Source organism: Varanus komodoensis, unplaced genomic scaffold (assembly GCF_004798865.1).
Source record: "Varanus komodoensis strain SLA01 unplaced genomic scaffold, ASM479886v1 scaffold1, whole genome shotgun sequence".
NCBI lineage: Eukaryota > Metazoa > Chordata > Lepidosauria > Squamata > Varanidae > Varanus > Varanus komodoensis.
The window spans coordinates 23,066,732-23,082,432 of record NW_025335268.1 but is presented as its reverse complement, the minus strand read 5'-3'; positions in this window follow the sequence as shown (position 1 = coordinate 23,082,432).

Here is a 15,701-nt window from a genome sequence, read left to right as displayed (position 1 = left end):
GCAAGGTTGGCAGGAGCAGGGACGGAGCAATGGGAACTCACCCTGTTGTGCAGATTCAAACCAGTGACCTTTCGATCAACCAGCACAGCAGTTTAAACCACTGCGCCACCTGCTTGGATTCAAACTTTATGGATCTTAGCTACCGGAAAAAGGTACATTGCACCAAACTGCTAAAAAGACAATCCATTCCAATTCCAAGTTGTTACAGTTTTCTTGAATTATGTGTGGGGTGTTTGAACTACCACAATACTAGTGCAGGCCAAAAGAGAGATGTTCGATACAACCCACTTATTTCACTCATCATACTTATTTGGTTTCTTATTTTATTTCTTTTATTTTACTATTGGTTTACCCAGGATTTGCTTCATAATTTTACTTCTTAATATAAAACATTTACTCCTTAAGTACAGGACAATATGAAGGCAGGAGGGGAAAATGTAAAGGAGATGAAATGGAGGAAGGTAAGGAGAAGTGTTTGTCCTTTGCATTGTACTGAAAAATGTTTTTAAAAATCCAATAAATTTCTAATAACAACAGAAAGTGTATAAAGGGAGAGAGCTCTCCCGCATGAATAGTACATTTCTCCTTGTGGTTTGTATGGAATGGACCAGTACTTAGACAAACAATGACACACTCGGTCTTTCACAGCAATGCATTTGCATCACTCCTTCAGTTACACCAGCTACTTGCCAAACCACAGGCAACTAATTCTTTGGAGGATCTTTGGAGATTTGTTTGAGGAATGATTCCCACAAAAGCATGTTCATGGTATAAGTGAAAAGCCATGCAATTTTTTAAGCTAGTGAATCCATTTGCAGTACCTTGTCGATCCTGTAACCTCCTCATAGACTTTTCTTTTTTGAATTTGTACCGTTTTCTTATGAAAATACATACATAGATGAGCTTCCCCAGGATGATTCCCGAAGCTTCTCTATGAGAACACCAACATTTTCACAACTAGTTCTAGAATTAGAATAACAGCTGATAGAACCCCAGGAATAAAAGGGGGAAAGGTTTTATTTCCACTCACTTTTCATCAATATAGTCTTATGCACCTCATTTATATATTAGTTCTTTGGTAGGTTACTGGGTGTGGAGTGGGGAAAATCATTTATACATGCAATGAAATGACAGATTAATGAAAATGTATATGAAAGAAAAGTAAATGATCGTAATCAAGCAACATGTATCACTTCCCAGTGATGCTGTTTTGCCTGCTGCAAGTTTTGACACACGCATCTGTATGAAGTCGATTACAGTGAATAAGACAAATCTATACTTACTTTCAGAATGAGTTGCTCCAAAATATGGAACAATAAAACCAAACCATATATGTCAGCAGGGTTAGCAAGTGCCACTAGACATAAAGAGTGAAGGAAGGATGCACAGAAACAGAACGAGTGCCACCTAATGACAGGACTCAAATTGCAACTTTTAAATGGAAACCAAAGCTTTCCAATAGTCTTTCACCTCCACAAAATAGAGAACTTACAACAATCTGAAAAGTAGGAGAGAGATGTCTCATAGGGTGCCCCTGATGCTTGGTAATAAATCCCTTCATTCCCAGAGATATAAATGGTCATATCAGCTAGTGATGATGGGTTTTGTAGTCTAAAACATCTCTGAAGAAGGGATCCACCACTCATTCCCATCCTGGACTCACACATACAAAATGCACTGTGTCGGTGTGCCCTTTTTCATTTATTTGTCCACAACTAATAATTATTTTTCACTGAGATCCCTTGGAAACATACAAGGGAAGCACAGGGCTCTCTGTTTGAAAAAGCTGCTTTAGGGCAATCTCTTTTAAAGTTGGCAATCCTAAAACTATTTTAGGATTTAAAAGATGGTAATCCTAAAACTAAGTGACAAAAGGGCATGCCAGACTTTATATGACAGTCTTGATAGTTCCTGCATACCACATACACTGTATGAACACATTTTGCTCTGACAACAGCAGGAGCCATTTATCAAGAGAGGACAACACAGTTGATCAATTTCTTAGCTGTGCATGGGCATAGTAGCAGCTGCTGGCAATGTAGAAAAATAAGTGAGTATTGAAGTAAGATTCTGGATTTTCTTACAAGCAGTTTCTTTTTAACCTCCCTAACCCAATCAGTTTTGCATGAGTCTTTCAAGTAATGCTAATATTTCTGTTGAAAGGCTTGTATGGGAAATGTATAGATCAATATACACAGGACTTTCAATCCATTTATACATTTATGGTTTTAGTGACATGGTTAACATGGTTAGCGTAGTGAGAGGAGAGTGAAAAATAATTGAAAATAGCCTGCTCAAAGACAATTATTTGTTTCCTTCTTAATAGTTTTATAGTCAAGCCTATCCTACCGCTGTCCACAGTCTGGGGATCAGTTCAATGCTGCACCAGATTCTTTCTTTACCTTCTAGGCTGCTCCTTGTCCTCTTGCACATGCCCTGTTGCCTTCCCCATCTGGGAACCTCCAGATGTGTTGGATTACAATTCTCAGCTAAGGGGAGGATGCCAAAGCGGAACCAGCTGATATGCTGCTACCTCATGACTAAATTCTCACATGTTTTGCTCTGGCCCATTTCCTCCCTTAGAAACATAGGAAGCTGCCTTATAATGAGGTCAAGCCCTGGGTCATAGAATCATAGAAGAATAGCATTGGAAGGGGCCAATCAGACCATCAGGTCCGACCCCTTGCTCAGTGCAGGACTCCAGGTTGAAGCATCTCTGACAGATGACTGTCCAGATGCCCCTTGATGCTTCCAGTGTGGAAAAGCCCATGACCTCCCTTGCTGATTGGCTCCCTTGTCTTTGGTTCCTTGACGAAACATCCTGATGTTCAACCAGAACATGGCTTTCTGTAAGGGGAGCCCATTATTCTATGTCCTTCTCCCTTGTGTGACAGCCTTTCAAGTACTTGAAGAGTGCAGCTTCTCTCTTCAAGGCTAAACATGCCCTATTCTTCCAGTCTCTCCTCACAGGGCTTTTTGTCTCCTGTTCTCTGAGCATTGCTCTATCCCTCCTCTGAACTTTTTTTTGGTTTGTCTTCATCTTTCTCACAGAGAGGTGCCCAGGACTGGATACAATAGACCAGATGAAGCATAATCAGTGCCGAATAGAAGCGAACTAGTGATTTGGAAGTGATACTTCTACAAATGCACCTAAAGGAAAGTAATTAGACAAAGCTTATGTCAACTTTCAAGAGGAGATTATTTCTCAAAAAAATAAGATCCCTGTTGTGAAGATGTTCAAAAAGCACATAGCTTGAAAGATATAGAGATTCTAACAATTTGCTGTCTCTGAATAATGCATCTTCTGTGGACCCTTGTCGGACTCTCTCTTCCATTTGGATGTTGTGTGCTTTTTGCAATTTTGAGGCTAGCAAAAGTCACCTGTGATTCTGTAGTCCCTGAGTGTCCTTGAAGTGAAAATGAAAACAAAAACAAAACAACAAGCTGCGGTCTTTGAATAATGGCAAGAGTTGTGAGGTGTCTTCTGATCGAATTATTTTCTGTGTCCAAGAAAGGGCAACAGAATCGCGTATTGACATCCATTCTCTAGGGATCAATTACATTGGCTGCATCTATCAACACACTGCCTGTGTTTGAGACAGAATGTATTGCTTTTCATTACTTGGATAAGCTTTAATTTTAAAATGTTTCATTCCAGCAGGATTTAGAGACATTTCATGAATCAAAGCACAGCTGTTACAGAAGGTCCTTATTTCATTTTTGCAGCATATGAGCCAATCTTCCTTGATTTATTAGGAAGGGAAACTGGCATGCCAAGAAGCATGAACTGTTATCCAACAGAGCTGTTCAAAAGCTTTGCATATGTAATACGTAGAAACCTGTGCTTTTTTGCCACAAGGTGATATGCAGACTTAAAGTGTGATAAGGGTCAAAGCTATCACTTCCAATAAACATATTCTTGGCTATAAGAGAGCTGGTCAGCTATTTCCCAGTGGGAGATTGTGCTTGCCCAATCTTCTATAAACACCCAGTGGTGCTGGTGGAGCAGGGATGTGGTAGGCAGGAATGAAATATCTTCAGAGAGTGTAAAAAAAGGTGCAGCCGGGTGCAATTGCATGCATGTTTAGACAGAAAAAGGTCCTGCAACTTCCTGCATTTCCTATTTAGCCATGCTAGTGACAAGCATTTTGGCTTGAATGAAAGCAACTTTTTTTAACCTGAGGACAAATTTTACTTCAGTGGTTTTCTGTGCTATGATAAGAAATTGCAACCAGATTTGCGCCACTTGTGAAGTCAGTCTCTTGCATCCCTTTTACGGATCAGGAAACAGAGACACTGATTTACTCAGTGCTACTTAGTGATTTCATGACAAGCACTAGGAGTTGCTGTAAACCTCTTAGTCTTTACCTTACATCTAGTTCTCTGCTCAGTGGACCACACTGGTTCTTCCCACAAATATGGATTTATTTTTTAAAAAAAAGCAATTTGGCAGGTGGACCCAGCAAAATCACTCTGTGCTGATGGGTAACATGAGGTGGATAATGTAATAATAGTGCAGGGGATTGGTGCTTGATGGTCTTTTGCCCCCTTTCTGTTGGATTAATGTGCTATTCCAAAACAAAATGCCATCTACTGGTACAAGTGTCCATCACAGAAAAGCTTTCACCAGTCCTGGTTCTTTGCTTCTGTGAAGACCACCTTTATTTATTTATTTATTTATTTATTTAGAAAATTTCTAGGCCACCCCATTTGCTGAAGCCTTGGGGCGGCTTACAAATAAATAAATTAAAATACATAAATAACAATATAAAATACACGTAACTGCTCCCTTGAAGCAGACAGTAGCTGAAGATGTGGAAAATTCCATGGACTGGTTTCTTATTCCACTGTCCATCACCAGGAAAATTCCAGCATATGGAAATAAATACATGGAAGTTGTGAGGAGGGGAATTAGGAGTTAGAGCTGCCGCTTGCATTGTTCATAAGAGCAATGTTCCATTTGAGAATTCAAGGCATTGTGGATTTCCTTATTGACAGCTGTTCCCCCTGCACTTGCTTCCCATTGGTTCCTGAAATGTTTAGTTCCCTCATTTGCAAGCATCTTGTTTAAGAAATAAAAGAAATATCCAAAATGATAGGTAGGGGAATGACGGAACATTTGGAAGTGAAGCTTGCAATTGCCTCCCTGCTCCACTGGAAGGCAACAGTCCTCCCTGGGAAGCAGTTGGCTGCAGGCAGCTCGGGTGGCGTGAACAAGCAGCTAGAAGAACTAGCACTGGGCCAAAAGGGCTGTCCCACTTCCATGCTGCTTTGCTTGAAGCCCCCACAATGGGGGGGGGGCTATTTTGGCTTACTGGTTCTCCCTGCCAGTTGTAGCTGCCCTTTCCACCAGCAGGAAGCATCAGGGTGAGGCGTTGTTCCAGCCAGCACTGAGGGGGGTGGGGGGCTGCAAGCAGAAGGGTCTCTTGGGAGCAAGGGCTGGTGGGGTTCCCTCACCCAGCCACCCAACATTAACTCCCATCCCTGAAGGACAAAAGAGGGGACAAAGGATCACTTTTCTTGGGCCTCCCCTCAATCCACCTGCACAAACTGGGTGAAACATGGAAATGTTCCACCACTGGACCCAGCTGAGCTCCAGCCTGCCCCTTTGGTATGCAGAAATTAGGGGCTGAAGGCTTAAATGGTCCCAAGATCACCTGAAAATTTCTGGGGAACAAACTGCTGGCAAATGTCAGTTGCGGGGAGAGGTTGAAAGTTGGCCACCCTGTGCCAGTGGCTCATTGAGCCAGCCCAGGAAGGAAGAGTTCAGGCAGCCAGGTCTGCAAAACCAGCAGAGGCTGCCGAATGCATGGAACCCAGAGCCGGTGGGCAGAAATGGCCATCAGGGCGATCCAGGACAGACTCATTCCCCCTCTGTTCTTTGCTAGAAACACAGTGCTGTAAGTTGCACCCAGGGGTTGATGAGATAATACAAAATGGGATGGGGGATGAGAAACCAAATCACTCCACTGTTATTGCACTGCATCAACTGAAGTAACAGCATCAAACTGGGTGCTGAATCGTCCCCTGGTGAGCTTCACTGGATAAGCCCAAGGCCTCTGGAACGTGGAGAGAGGAAACATTCAGAACTGGGCTGCAGCCTCCTCCTTCGACAGCAGTCTTGGACCTTTAGGAGCTGCGTGAGGGGCAGCAGCTGAGAAACAACATTCCTGCTGTGTGTGCTGTTGCCACAGCTTGCTGATTTCTGCCAAATCACAGTGCCGCTGTCCAGTTAAAACAAGGGTGGGGAACCGGAGCCTAGGGCCAAATCCAGCCCCACTCCCCCCAGTCACGTGGTGCTTTCCTGGCTTTTGGAAAGCCTTCTTCCCATTCTGAAAAGTTGAACTGCCTCTGCTGAGGCTTCTTTTTGCATGTTGCCTTAGGCCCTGCCTCTTCTTCCCGTGGCCTGCCCACAACGAGAATGCGCGTGCAAGAGCTGCTGGGAAATAGCATGTAGCCCCTGGGCCGTGAAACTGGTCCTGCACGGTGGTGGGAAAGGGCACGAATCTGGTAACGAAGGAGCTTGCATTTGGGAATATCAGCATCAGGGTTCATGGCTCAGACAGCCTGTGGAGCAGCAGACTTAAGACCGGAATGCAGAGAAATACAAGCCCTGGAGAAGGTCCTGTGACTCATGCAGAGCAGTGTTTCCTATGCGAACATTTCCCCAAACATTTGTCAGTTTCAGTATCTTCCCCTTTCTTCCAAAATTTCAGGAAGATTCCACTGGAATGAAAAGCAAGATGAAGGTTTTCTGTGGCTTTTCCCACTGGACGCACAAAAGGACCACTCTAATCTTTCAGGGCAAGTTTTAAGTCTAGGAAAGCTGCCCATCATTGGAGTTAACATATCAAGAAGCAGCCGTGGTTGATTACACCACTTTCTGCTGAACACAGGTGTTCAGTGGCAAACCTGGATTTCTCTCTGCAAAGTCTGCATTGCTGCATCTCTTTGGAGCTCAGATGTCCTCTTGTGGGTGAACTCACGCAGGCAAGGTATGGTAAATTAGACTATTAAAAAGTGTCAGGAGCCCTCCCCTCCAACACATGCAGAAAAACTGTGGCGAGAAAGCTTTTTGGTATGCAAAGAAACACTGCTGGCAATTACCAATGCTTTCCCAGCACGGTTCATGGCGCCAGCATTGCCTTATATGAAACAATCTGTTCCTATGGGAAGCTCGTTAGCACTGAAAGACGCATGATGTATAGTCTGATGTTTCAGACAACAGTTCCTTTCTGCAGCTTCTGCTAGCTTTTTAATGGCATAACGACTCTTTGGATCAAGCCCATTATCCTTACTTAAATCAGCAGCTGTTCCCTTGCAGATGCCAAAATGCTTGGAAAAAGACACCTGTGGTACCACAGGAAGCCTGGATCATTTGAGCCTTGCTCCCCTCACTTTGTTGGGTCCGTGTTTTGGTGTAAACGGTTGAGTAATTTATTATTTTTGAAATGTATCAGCCAGCCTTTCTCCACAAGGGATCCTGAGGCAGCTGACCTCTGTGGTAGCCTGGTGCTTGCAGGCAACCGCTTCTGGTTCAGCAATGCCGGCTGTCCAGGGATGGCTCATGCCCAGCGCCAAGGCAGATGCCAGAGGATCCTTGTTGCTCAGACACCTGGACAGTTCACTAGAGAATAGATTGGCTGAGTGGCAGTGTTTGGCCTGCAGGGACCCGGCTGAGATCCTCTGCGGGCCAAATGCTGCCACTTAGCCAATGTCCTCAGCCAGGTCATCTGCATGGGAAAATGGAGCTTCTGCCTACATGGTTTGTGGTAAATCACTGGCCATCAAGGAAGACTTAGAGGACAAAGTAGTCAGAAAACTGGAGAGCAGTGGCACTGTCTCTGTCTAGCACCAACAGGACACTCCTGACTCCATCCAGGTACAGCTGAGTCCAGTGCCATCTAGTGAATAAAACTGGGTAACAGCACCACACACACACACTCTTTCTTTCTTTCTTGGTCCCCATAAATATTGGATGCCCTGTTACAATTTATTTATTTGTATTTATTATTTTTATATCTTGCCTTTTTCCTTTCAAGGAACTCAACATGGCTTACATTCTCCTCCTCCTCCTCCGCCTCCGCTCAATCTTATCCTCACAACAGCAACCCTGTGAGGTAGGCCCATTTGGCTCCATGGCTGAGTGGGGACTAGAACCTGGACCTCCCAAGTCTCACCTCAGCATTACACCACACAGCCCTCAATGAGTAAGTGCTAGTGCTGGCATTCATCAGAGTTAATAATCAAATGGGGGGCCAGTGTGGTGTAGTGGTTAAGAGCGTGGGACTGGGACTCAGACGATCTGGGTTCTAGTCCCCGCTCAGCCATGGAGCCAACTGGGTGACTCTGGGCCAGTCACAGACTCTCAGCCCAACCTACCTCACAGGGTTGTTGTTGTGGGGATAAGATGGAGGAGGAGATGTAAGCTGCCTTGAGCCCTTTGTAGGAAAAAGGCAGGATATTAATCAAAAAATAAATAAATGACAGGAGGAGGCATAAGTATAAAATATGAAGCAGAAGGGAAAAATAAAAGGCCCCAGGTGCCAGTGAAGAAAGTGCTGAAAATCATCCTCTGAAATGGAAAGAAGGATATTTCTGCAATGTGTAGGGCAACAATAAAACTTCTTTCACTGAACCTGAGACTTTTTATTTTACCTTTCTTGCTTCCTGTTTTGCAGAGCAAAGACTAACACAGGTCATTTTTCTTCTATCCCTCTCTCTCTCATTTTTAAGAGAAGGAGAAAAACACATTTGGAGAGGAGAAGAAAAAAAGAGAGATTGTAAGTTAAGGGGCGGGGACTGAAAATATATGGTAAATTGTTTAGGGTGTGATCTTATGCACACTTAGACCAAAACAAAAAACCCTACAACTCCCAGCATTCCTGTTCTTCCGGATTAACCTCCTGTCCCATGAAGCTCACTGGGTAAAGGGGAAGGTAAGGGGGGGAAATGGTGGGATATAAATATAACAAATACATAAGAAATAATGCAGTATCCAACACTGTGGGAAAATTTGGCCTAGGGTCGAAAACAAATCAGGAGAATGAGTAATAGAATTCTGCACAGCCAGCTATTTACATACTCCTAGCAACCAATCAGACAACTATACACATGGGCATCAAAAAGTGGACAATATAGAAATGAAATAGACTAGATATTTGGAAATAGATGGAAAAGCTATATTTCTCTGCCAAAACAAGACCAGGAGCAGACAGTGGTATTGACCATGGGCTGTTAATATAAAAATCTCAGTAAAGCTGGAAAAGATGGCTAACAGTGGCAAAACAGAGAAAAGGCTTAGATGGATGACAGAAGAAACATGCACAGTTGCTAAGGACAGGTAAGAAGCAAAAGCAAAAGGTGACAGAAATAGGGTCATTATCCTGGACGCACAGAGACCAAAAAAAAAAAAGAACTATTACAATGACCAGAGCAAAGAAAATAGAAGAGCACAACAAAAGAGGAAAAACAGGAGAGATCTTTCAGAAGATCCAGGAAACAAAGGGAAATTCAAATCTTGCTTAGAAATACTGAAAGACCAACAAAGGAACATACTAGCTGACCAGGAGAAAATAAAGAAAAGGTAGAAACAATATACAGAAGAGCTATACAGAGCAGATAAAAGGACCACAGACTCCTTTAAAGTGGAATCCTAAGAGGAAGAACCTGCAATATTCAAAACTGAAGTGAAAGCTGCTCTGAAACCACACGGAAGGACTAAATTACCCAGAGTAGATATAATATAACCCAGAGTAGATGCCAATATAACCATGCCAAATTGCAGAGAATAAATCAGTCCAAATCCTAACATATGCCAACAAATACGAAAAACAAAACAATGGTCCATAGACTGAAAACATTCAATATACATTCTGGTCTCCAAGAAAGGAGATGCAAAAGAGTGCAGCAATCACAGGACCTTTGCACTAATTTTCCATGCAGACAAAGTGGCACGCAAGGTGTAAGAATGTTGCCCTATACCTATACCGGAGTGAGAAATGCCTGCCTTTTCTCGTGAAGGGAAGAGGCATTTGAGCTCATAGGGCAAATCTAGGCTGGCTACTGGAGTGCATCAAAGAATTTCAGAAGAATATAGACTTATAGATTACAGCAAAGCCTTTGACTCTGGATCATGAGAAGCTATGGATGGTCCTGAAAGAAACTGGCGTGCCTCAGCACTTGAATTGTCTTGCGTAGCCTGTATAGTGGACAGGAAGCTACTGCTAGGACAGAATATGGAGAAATAGAATGGCTTCCTATAGGCAAAAGTGTCCAACAAAGGTGCATATTATCTCCCCAGTGTTCAAATCTGTATGCAGAATATATCATAAGGAAAGCTGGATTAGGATCAGAGGAAGCAGGAATGAAAATTGATAGAAGATGCGAGACATAATTTAAGAGAATAGAGATGCTACCATATTACTGGCAGAAAGTAGCAATGAATTGAAAAGATTTCTAATGAAAGTGAAAGAAAGTACAAAAGCAGAAGTGCAATTGAACATTCCAAAAACAGAAATCATGACTACAGAAGCATTACACAAGTTTACTGTCAACCGTAAAGACACTGAAATTGTGAAAGATTTTATATCCCTTGGCTCAGTCATCAGTTCAAAGAGAGACTATAGCCAAGAAATGTGAAGGGCAGCAGTAGAACAGATCACCAAGTGTGAGGACATTTCACTACAGCCCAAGGCCAAGTTCATCCACAGTTTTGCATTCCTGATCACTACATATGGGTGTGAAGGCTGGATGGCGAAGAAAGCTCCCAGGAAGAGCACTGATGCATTGGAGACATGGTGCTGGAGGAGCGCTTTGTGAATACCCTGGACTGACAGAAAGACGAACAAGATCAATTCAAGCCAGAGCTTTCCCTGGGAGAAAAAAATGATGACACTAAAGCTGTTGTACTTCTGGCATATCCTAAGACAGTTCAAGAGCTGAGCAGGGCCATGGAGGACATTTTAGAGAGAATTCATTCATAGGGTCACCAAAAGTTGGAGGTAACTTGATAGCACATAACAACAACTATAAAGCCACCCTGTGGTGGGTTGTCGTGTTGCATGAACAGGTTACTGGCTCCCTATCGCACACATATGTGCACACACTGCAGTCCAAGCGATCTCTTCCCTGTGCTTCCTGAGGGCACAGATCTGTGTTCTTTGCCTAGCTGAACCATATTTAGCCTATATCTGGACTCATGATACAGCTTAATTTGATCCAGGATGTTGCTTAATCTTCTGGAAAGGAATGCCTGCCATATTTCTTTTCCATGTCAGAAGCTCATCCCTTGGACACAGAAGGTACTAATAAAGTAGTGGTGCTTAATGAAATCCACAAACCCCTTTACCTTGACTCCCCCAGTTTTAGCCAAATCCTTCTGGAAACACTCGCTATGGTACGAGGGCCATCCTCAGAGTTAGGAGCAGCCTGTTTTGAAGATGTGCTGAGTGCTTACATCTTGGCAGCACAAGGGGTCCCCCATCCATTTGCAATGAGGAGAAAGCCTTCCAGCTTGGGGCATTACACTTCTGCTGGGTTTGACCCTCATCTCACTTAGGAAATTAAGAAATGCTGGACTAAATGGAGATGACCTGAAATTGCCCAAGGCTTGGAGCTAGATCAGCACTGGCAGGCCCAGTGAGGATGTCCCATTTGGATGCCAGGAAGCACTTCCTGGCAGTCAGGACCCCGAGGCTGTGGAATGGGCTTCCACGAGAGGTCGTTGAGGCTCCATCGGTGTGGGTGTTCAAGGATAGGCGGGACGTCCACATGGTGGGCATGTCGTGAGCGGAGCCGGCTGGTGCCGGAGGTCAGACTTGATGGCCCGGGAGGCCCCTTCTAACTCGCGCTGTTTCTATGTTGCCCATGCCCTCTGCCTGCCACCACTGCAGTGGGTGCCAGCAGACTGGCAGCTGGCTTGGCCACCAATCCAGAAACCACCCATCAGCAGCAGCCATGTCCACCAGTGGCTGCACACTTCCTACGGATGTCAAGTGGCCCCTTGGCTCCACTCGGCATCAGGCTACTTTCATTTCCCATAATGCGAAACTGTAGAGTGCCCATTATAGCATCACTGTAACAAGGTGCCCAGCAGCCGTGCATTATGGGTTATTAAAAAGGACAGCCACTTGGCACTGCTCAAAGGCCACATGGAGCAGGCTTCAGCACTGGCAGGGAATACAGTGAGAGGGAAGAAACATCATGCATAGCACTAGACTGTGGCTCCACTCAAGGGCTGCCTGTCCGTGTGAATGGACCACAGCAGTGAGAGCACTCCATCATCACCTTGCATCTCCTCCACGTTTATAAACTGAGTCAGTTCAGACATTCCAGTAAAGCTGCCCTTAATAAGCAACCTGCCTGAAGTTTCTCATTACATATATAGTCTCTCAAATTAGGTTGAAATGTTTTAGGTTGAAATTTTTTATTTAAATAAAAACATACTACAAAATTAGGGCATTGGCTTTTATCAAAGTTTTGCAGTTCCTGGCTCTCATTATTTAATTATTGGGTGTTAGACTTGGTATCTTCCAAATCTTGGTTCCAATATGGTTTTCAGTCCCTCACAGAAAATCTAAGTCTGGTGCTGTAGAGCTTTTCTACCCAAAGCTATTAATAATACACTAGAAAACAAATCATGCTTTCTTTTGCTTTTGCATTTAAAAGCCACATTTTCCCTACCAAAAGTACTGATGAAATGCAGCAGCAAGGACAGAGATTCACAATGTCAAAAGAACCCATGAACTGTGAGTAGGGAAAAATGAGTATGCCATAAACGCCTCATGTAGAAAAGCCCTTGTTAGTTTGCAGGCCTCGGACATTCATTGGTGCAGTAGCAAAGTCCCTCAGTGGAGATCATGGCATTTAAAGATGCCGTTGATGTAACAGCATCCATACTGTCAAACTCAGTCTGAATCCAAAACCAGTCAGGTGAATAGATTTTTCAGTAGCCTTAGTCGAGATGCCTTGTTCTTTTTGTTGTTCCTGTCGCACATTTTATTATTTAATGCAAGGAGATCAAGTGACCACTAGAGGGAGATCCTGCACTTTGGTAAATGCTAGAAGTGAAAATGCAGCTGAGGACTGTTCATTGTTTGCAGTCACACGACTGTTAATCCGAGGCCTTTCAAGAAGTGGCTGCAGAAAACAGGGGAGGACAGAAGTAATGTGCTCCTTGTCATTACTTATGCACATTCAATGGAAACAGTTGTGGTGTAACATTCTTTATAAGAGTAAGAAAACTGCATTCAGTGACAAATCTTCAGTGTAGAAACTACTGTTAGTGCTACCAAAAGGATGCTGTCTCTTTTAGAGAACTGTTGATATTCAATCACAAGAACAATCAACTTGCTGAATCTTCTTAATGTATCTTTTCTCCCCTACTTGCCACATTCCCTTTTTAAAATCAATTTGGCTGATGGCGCACTTTCCACCTTTTACTGTAAACTACCCAGCACATCGGCAGGGTGCATGCTAAGTGACATGGGGGAATTTGAATACTTGGGGTCATTCCATGACACTGCTACAACTCATGCAGTGGCAAGAGGTTGACCGGATGTTCATTTGACTATATGAAGGCAGAGCATTGGCAAATCAGAAGACCAAGCTGCTGCGATTGCCGAGATGCCCAGCCAGTGGCTAACGAAATATTTCTAATTATCCTCCTTTAACCACCTTTTTCCAATGTACAAAATTGCTGTCTTTTACCAAATCTAACTTGATTTGTACTCTGGACCAATCTTACTCAATGCTGCATGATCACCAAAAATGTCTGATTTTGTCACCTGTTCCTGTTCCACAAACATTTATGCCATAATAAACTTGTCGCATCCTGAAAGTGCCGGAATCTTCTTCTCCTCTCCGCTGCAACACACGCCACACAGCTGTCCCTCTCCAACTGGCCCTCTGGGTTATTCTGCTTGCTTGATAGATGGAGCATTTGACCTGAGGTGCTCATCTGGCATGAAAGAGTTTTACTCCAGGCCAGAACAGCTATTCTTGTGGATTCAGCGGCTGCGTTGTGGATGCCAGACACCTGTAGGATGCTCATAGTGAGAGGAAGAAGCCTTAGCAGAGGATGGGACAAAACAGGACAGGCGTGGGAACCCCCAGGTCCAGGGACCCAATCAAACCCGCATGTCATAGCCGAGCCGGCTGGAGCCAGGGGTCAGACTAGATGGCCCGGGAGACCCCTTCTGACTCGCTCTGTTTCTATGTTTCTATGAACCCTGTGGGTTTCCCAGGTGAACCACTGCTTTTGCCCCCAACCACTGCTCATTTGGGGGTTTCTTGGCTTTTATGAGGCTTTCCCTGATTCTGAAAGGTTGAATGGCCACTCCCAAGGCTTAGCTACTGGCAGCAAGACCGTTAAGCCATGCTGTGCTGGTCATTTTCCTTCACCTCTTTGGCTTTTGGCACCCTCCTGCTTTGCCTTCAGCCCTGAGCATCACTGGAATGGGAACCTGAGAACTTCTTGGAAATTGAATTCAACCCTCAGGCTGGATGAGGCTCCCCACCCTGACGGGAACAGGAGGTAGCTGCCCTGGGTCTTGTGGTCTTATGCAAAATTGGACCACTGGACCATCCAGCCCCTTAGTGTCTATTCTGAGTACTGGAAGCTCTCCAAGGCCTTTTTCCAAATCTGCAGTTTTAGGCCCTTTTTAAGTGGGTGGAGGTGCTTGGAATCAAACCTAGGACTTTGTGCATGTAAAGCCTATGCTGTTTTACTGAGCCAGGATCTCCCCGTGCCCACCATTTCCAGGTGTGGTTTGCTTCTTCATCTCTCTCAGTTCTACCTTTCTTCTTGCAAGACATGATTGGAATCAGGACTGACCCACTGTCACCTTAGCTTGGAATCCCAGCTTTGCTATTCCTCTGCTCAGTCTGACATTGTACAGGTGGCTTATTTTTCCATGCCGTTTCATTGTAAAATCACTTTATATGGAAAAGCATGACAGAACTCCCAGCCACCAAATAACTATGAAGCTGTTCGCTGTAAACAGAATAAGCTCTGCAAGGGTTGGTCTACTAAATCAGCCCAAAAACCTTTTCTGTAGCTCAGCTTTGCAGCAAATTGAAGTTATTTAATTCTAAAAATATAGCATTTACTTTCAAACTATTTGTACAGACTATGTATTATGCTAACTTGGAGAAAATTATGCTTTTTTAAAAACCCTGTTGCATATTGATCACACAAAATTATACCCTAATCCTAAGCATTTGCACTGGTGAGGACGACAGGGTCTAGCAGAACGGTGCATTAAAACACTGAAAGCAAAGGCAAGGATTTCTGTATGTGTTACTTCAAGCAGGACAAAGGACTGCTGGGTAATAACGAAGCAGTGTCCAGCAGATGGTGCTTTACATTGTTCTTCTCTTTTAAAAGCAAACAAAACTAGCCAGCCGCTGGCATCCAGCTCTCCTCCAGGCTTTTGGGGGGTCCTACAGCAGTTCCTCACCCCAAACCTTGCTGAATTTCTCCATTCCAGAGGGAGGGAGCCAGCCTTTCTTGACAAATGCCATTCCACCACAGTTAATGCTGTGTAGAAGGTGTGTGCAGGTCACAAGCCTTTTGCAGAAAAGCCCACCCTCCCTCTCTGCCCCTCCACCTGTATTTAAAAGTAGGTAATTGGAACTAAGCTATCTGAACTTCTCTTCTGAGGACTGGAAGTAATAACCATTTTCACAGAGCTTTCACT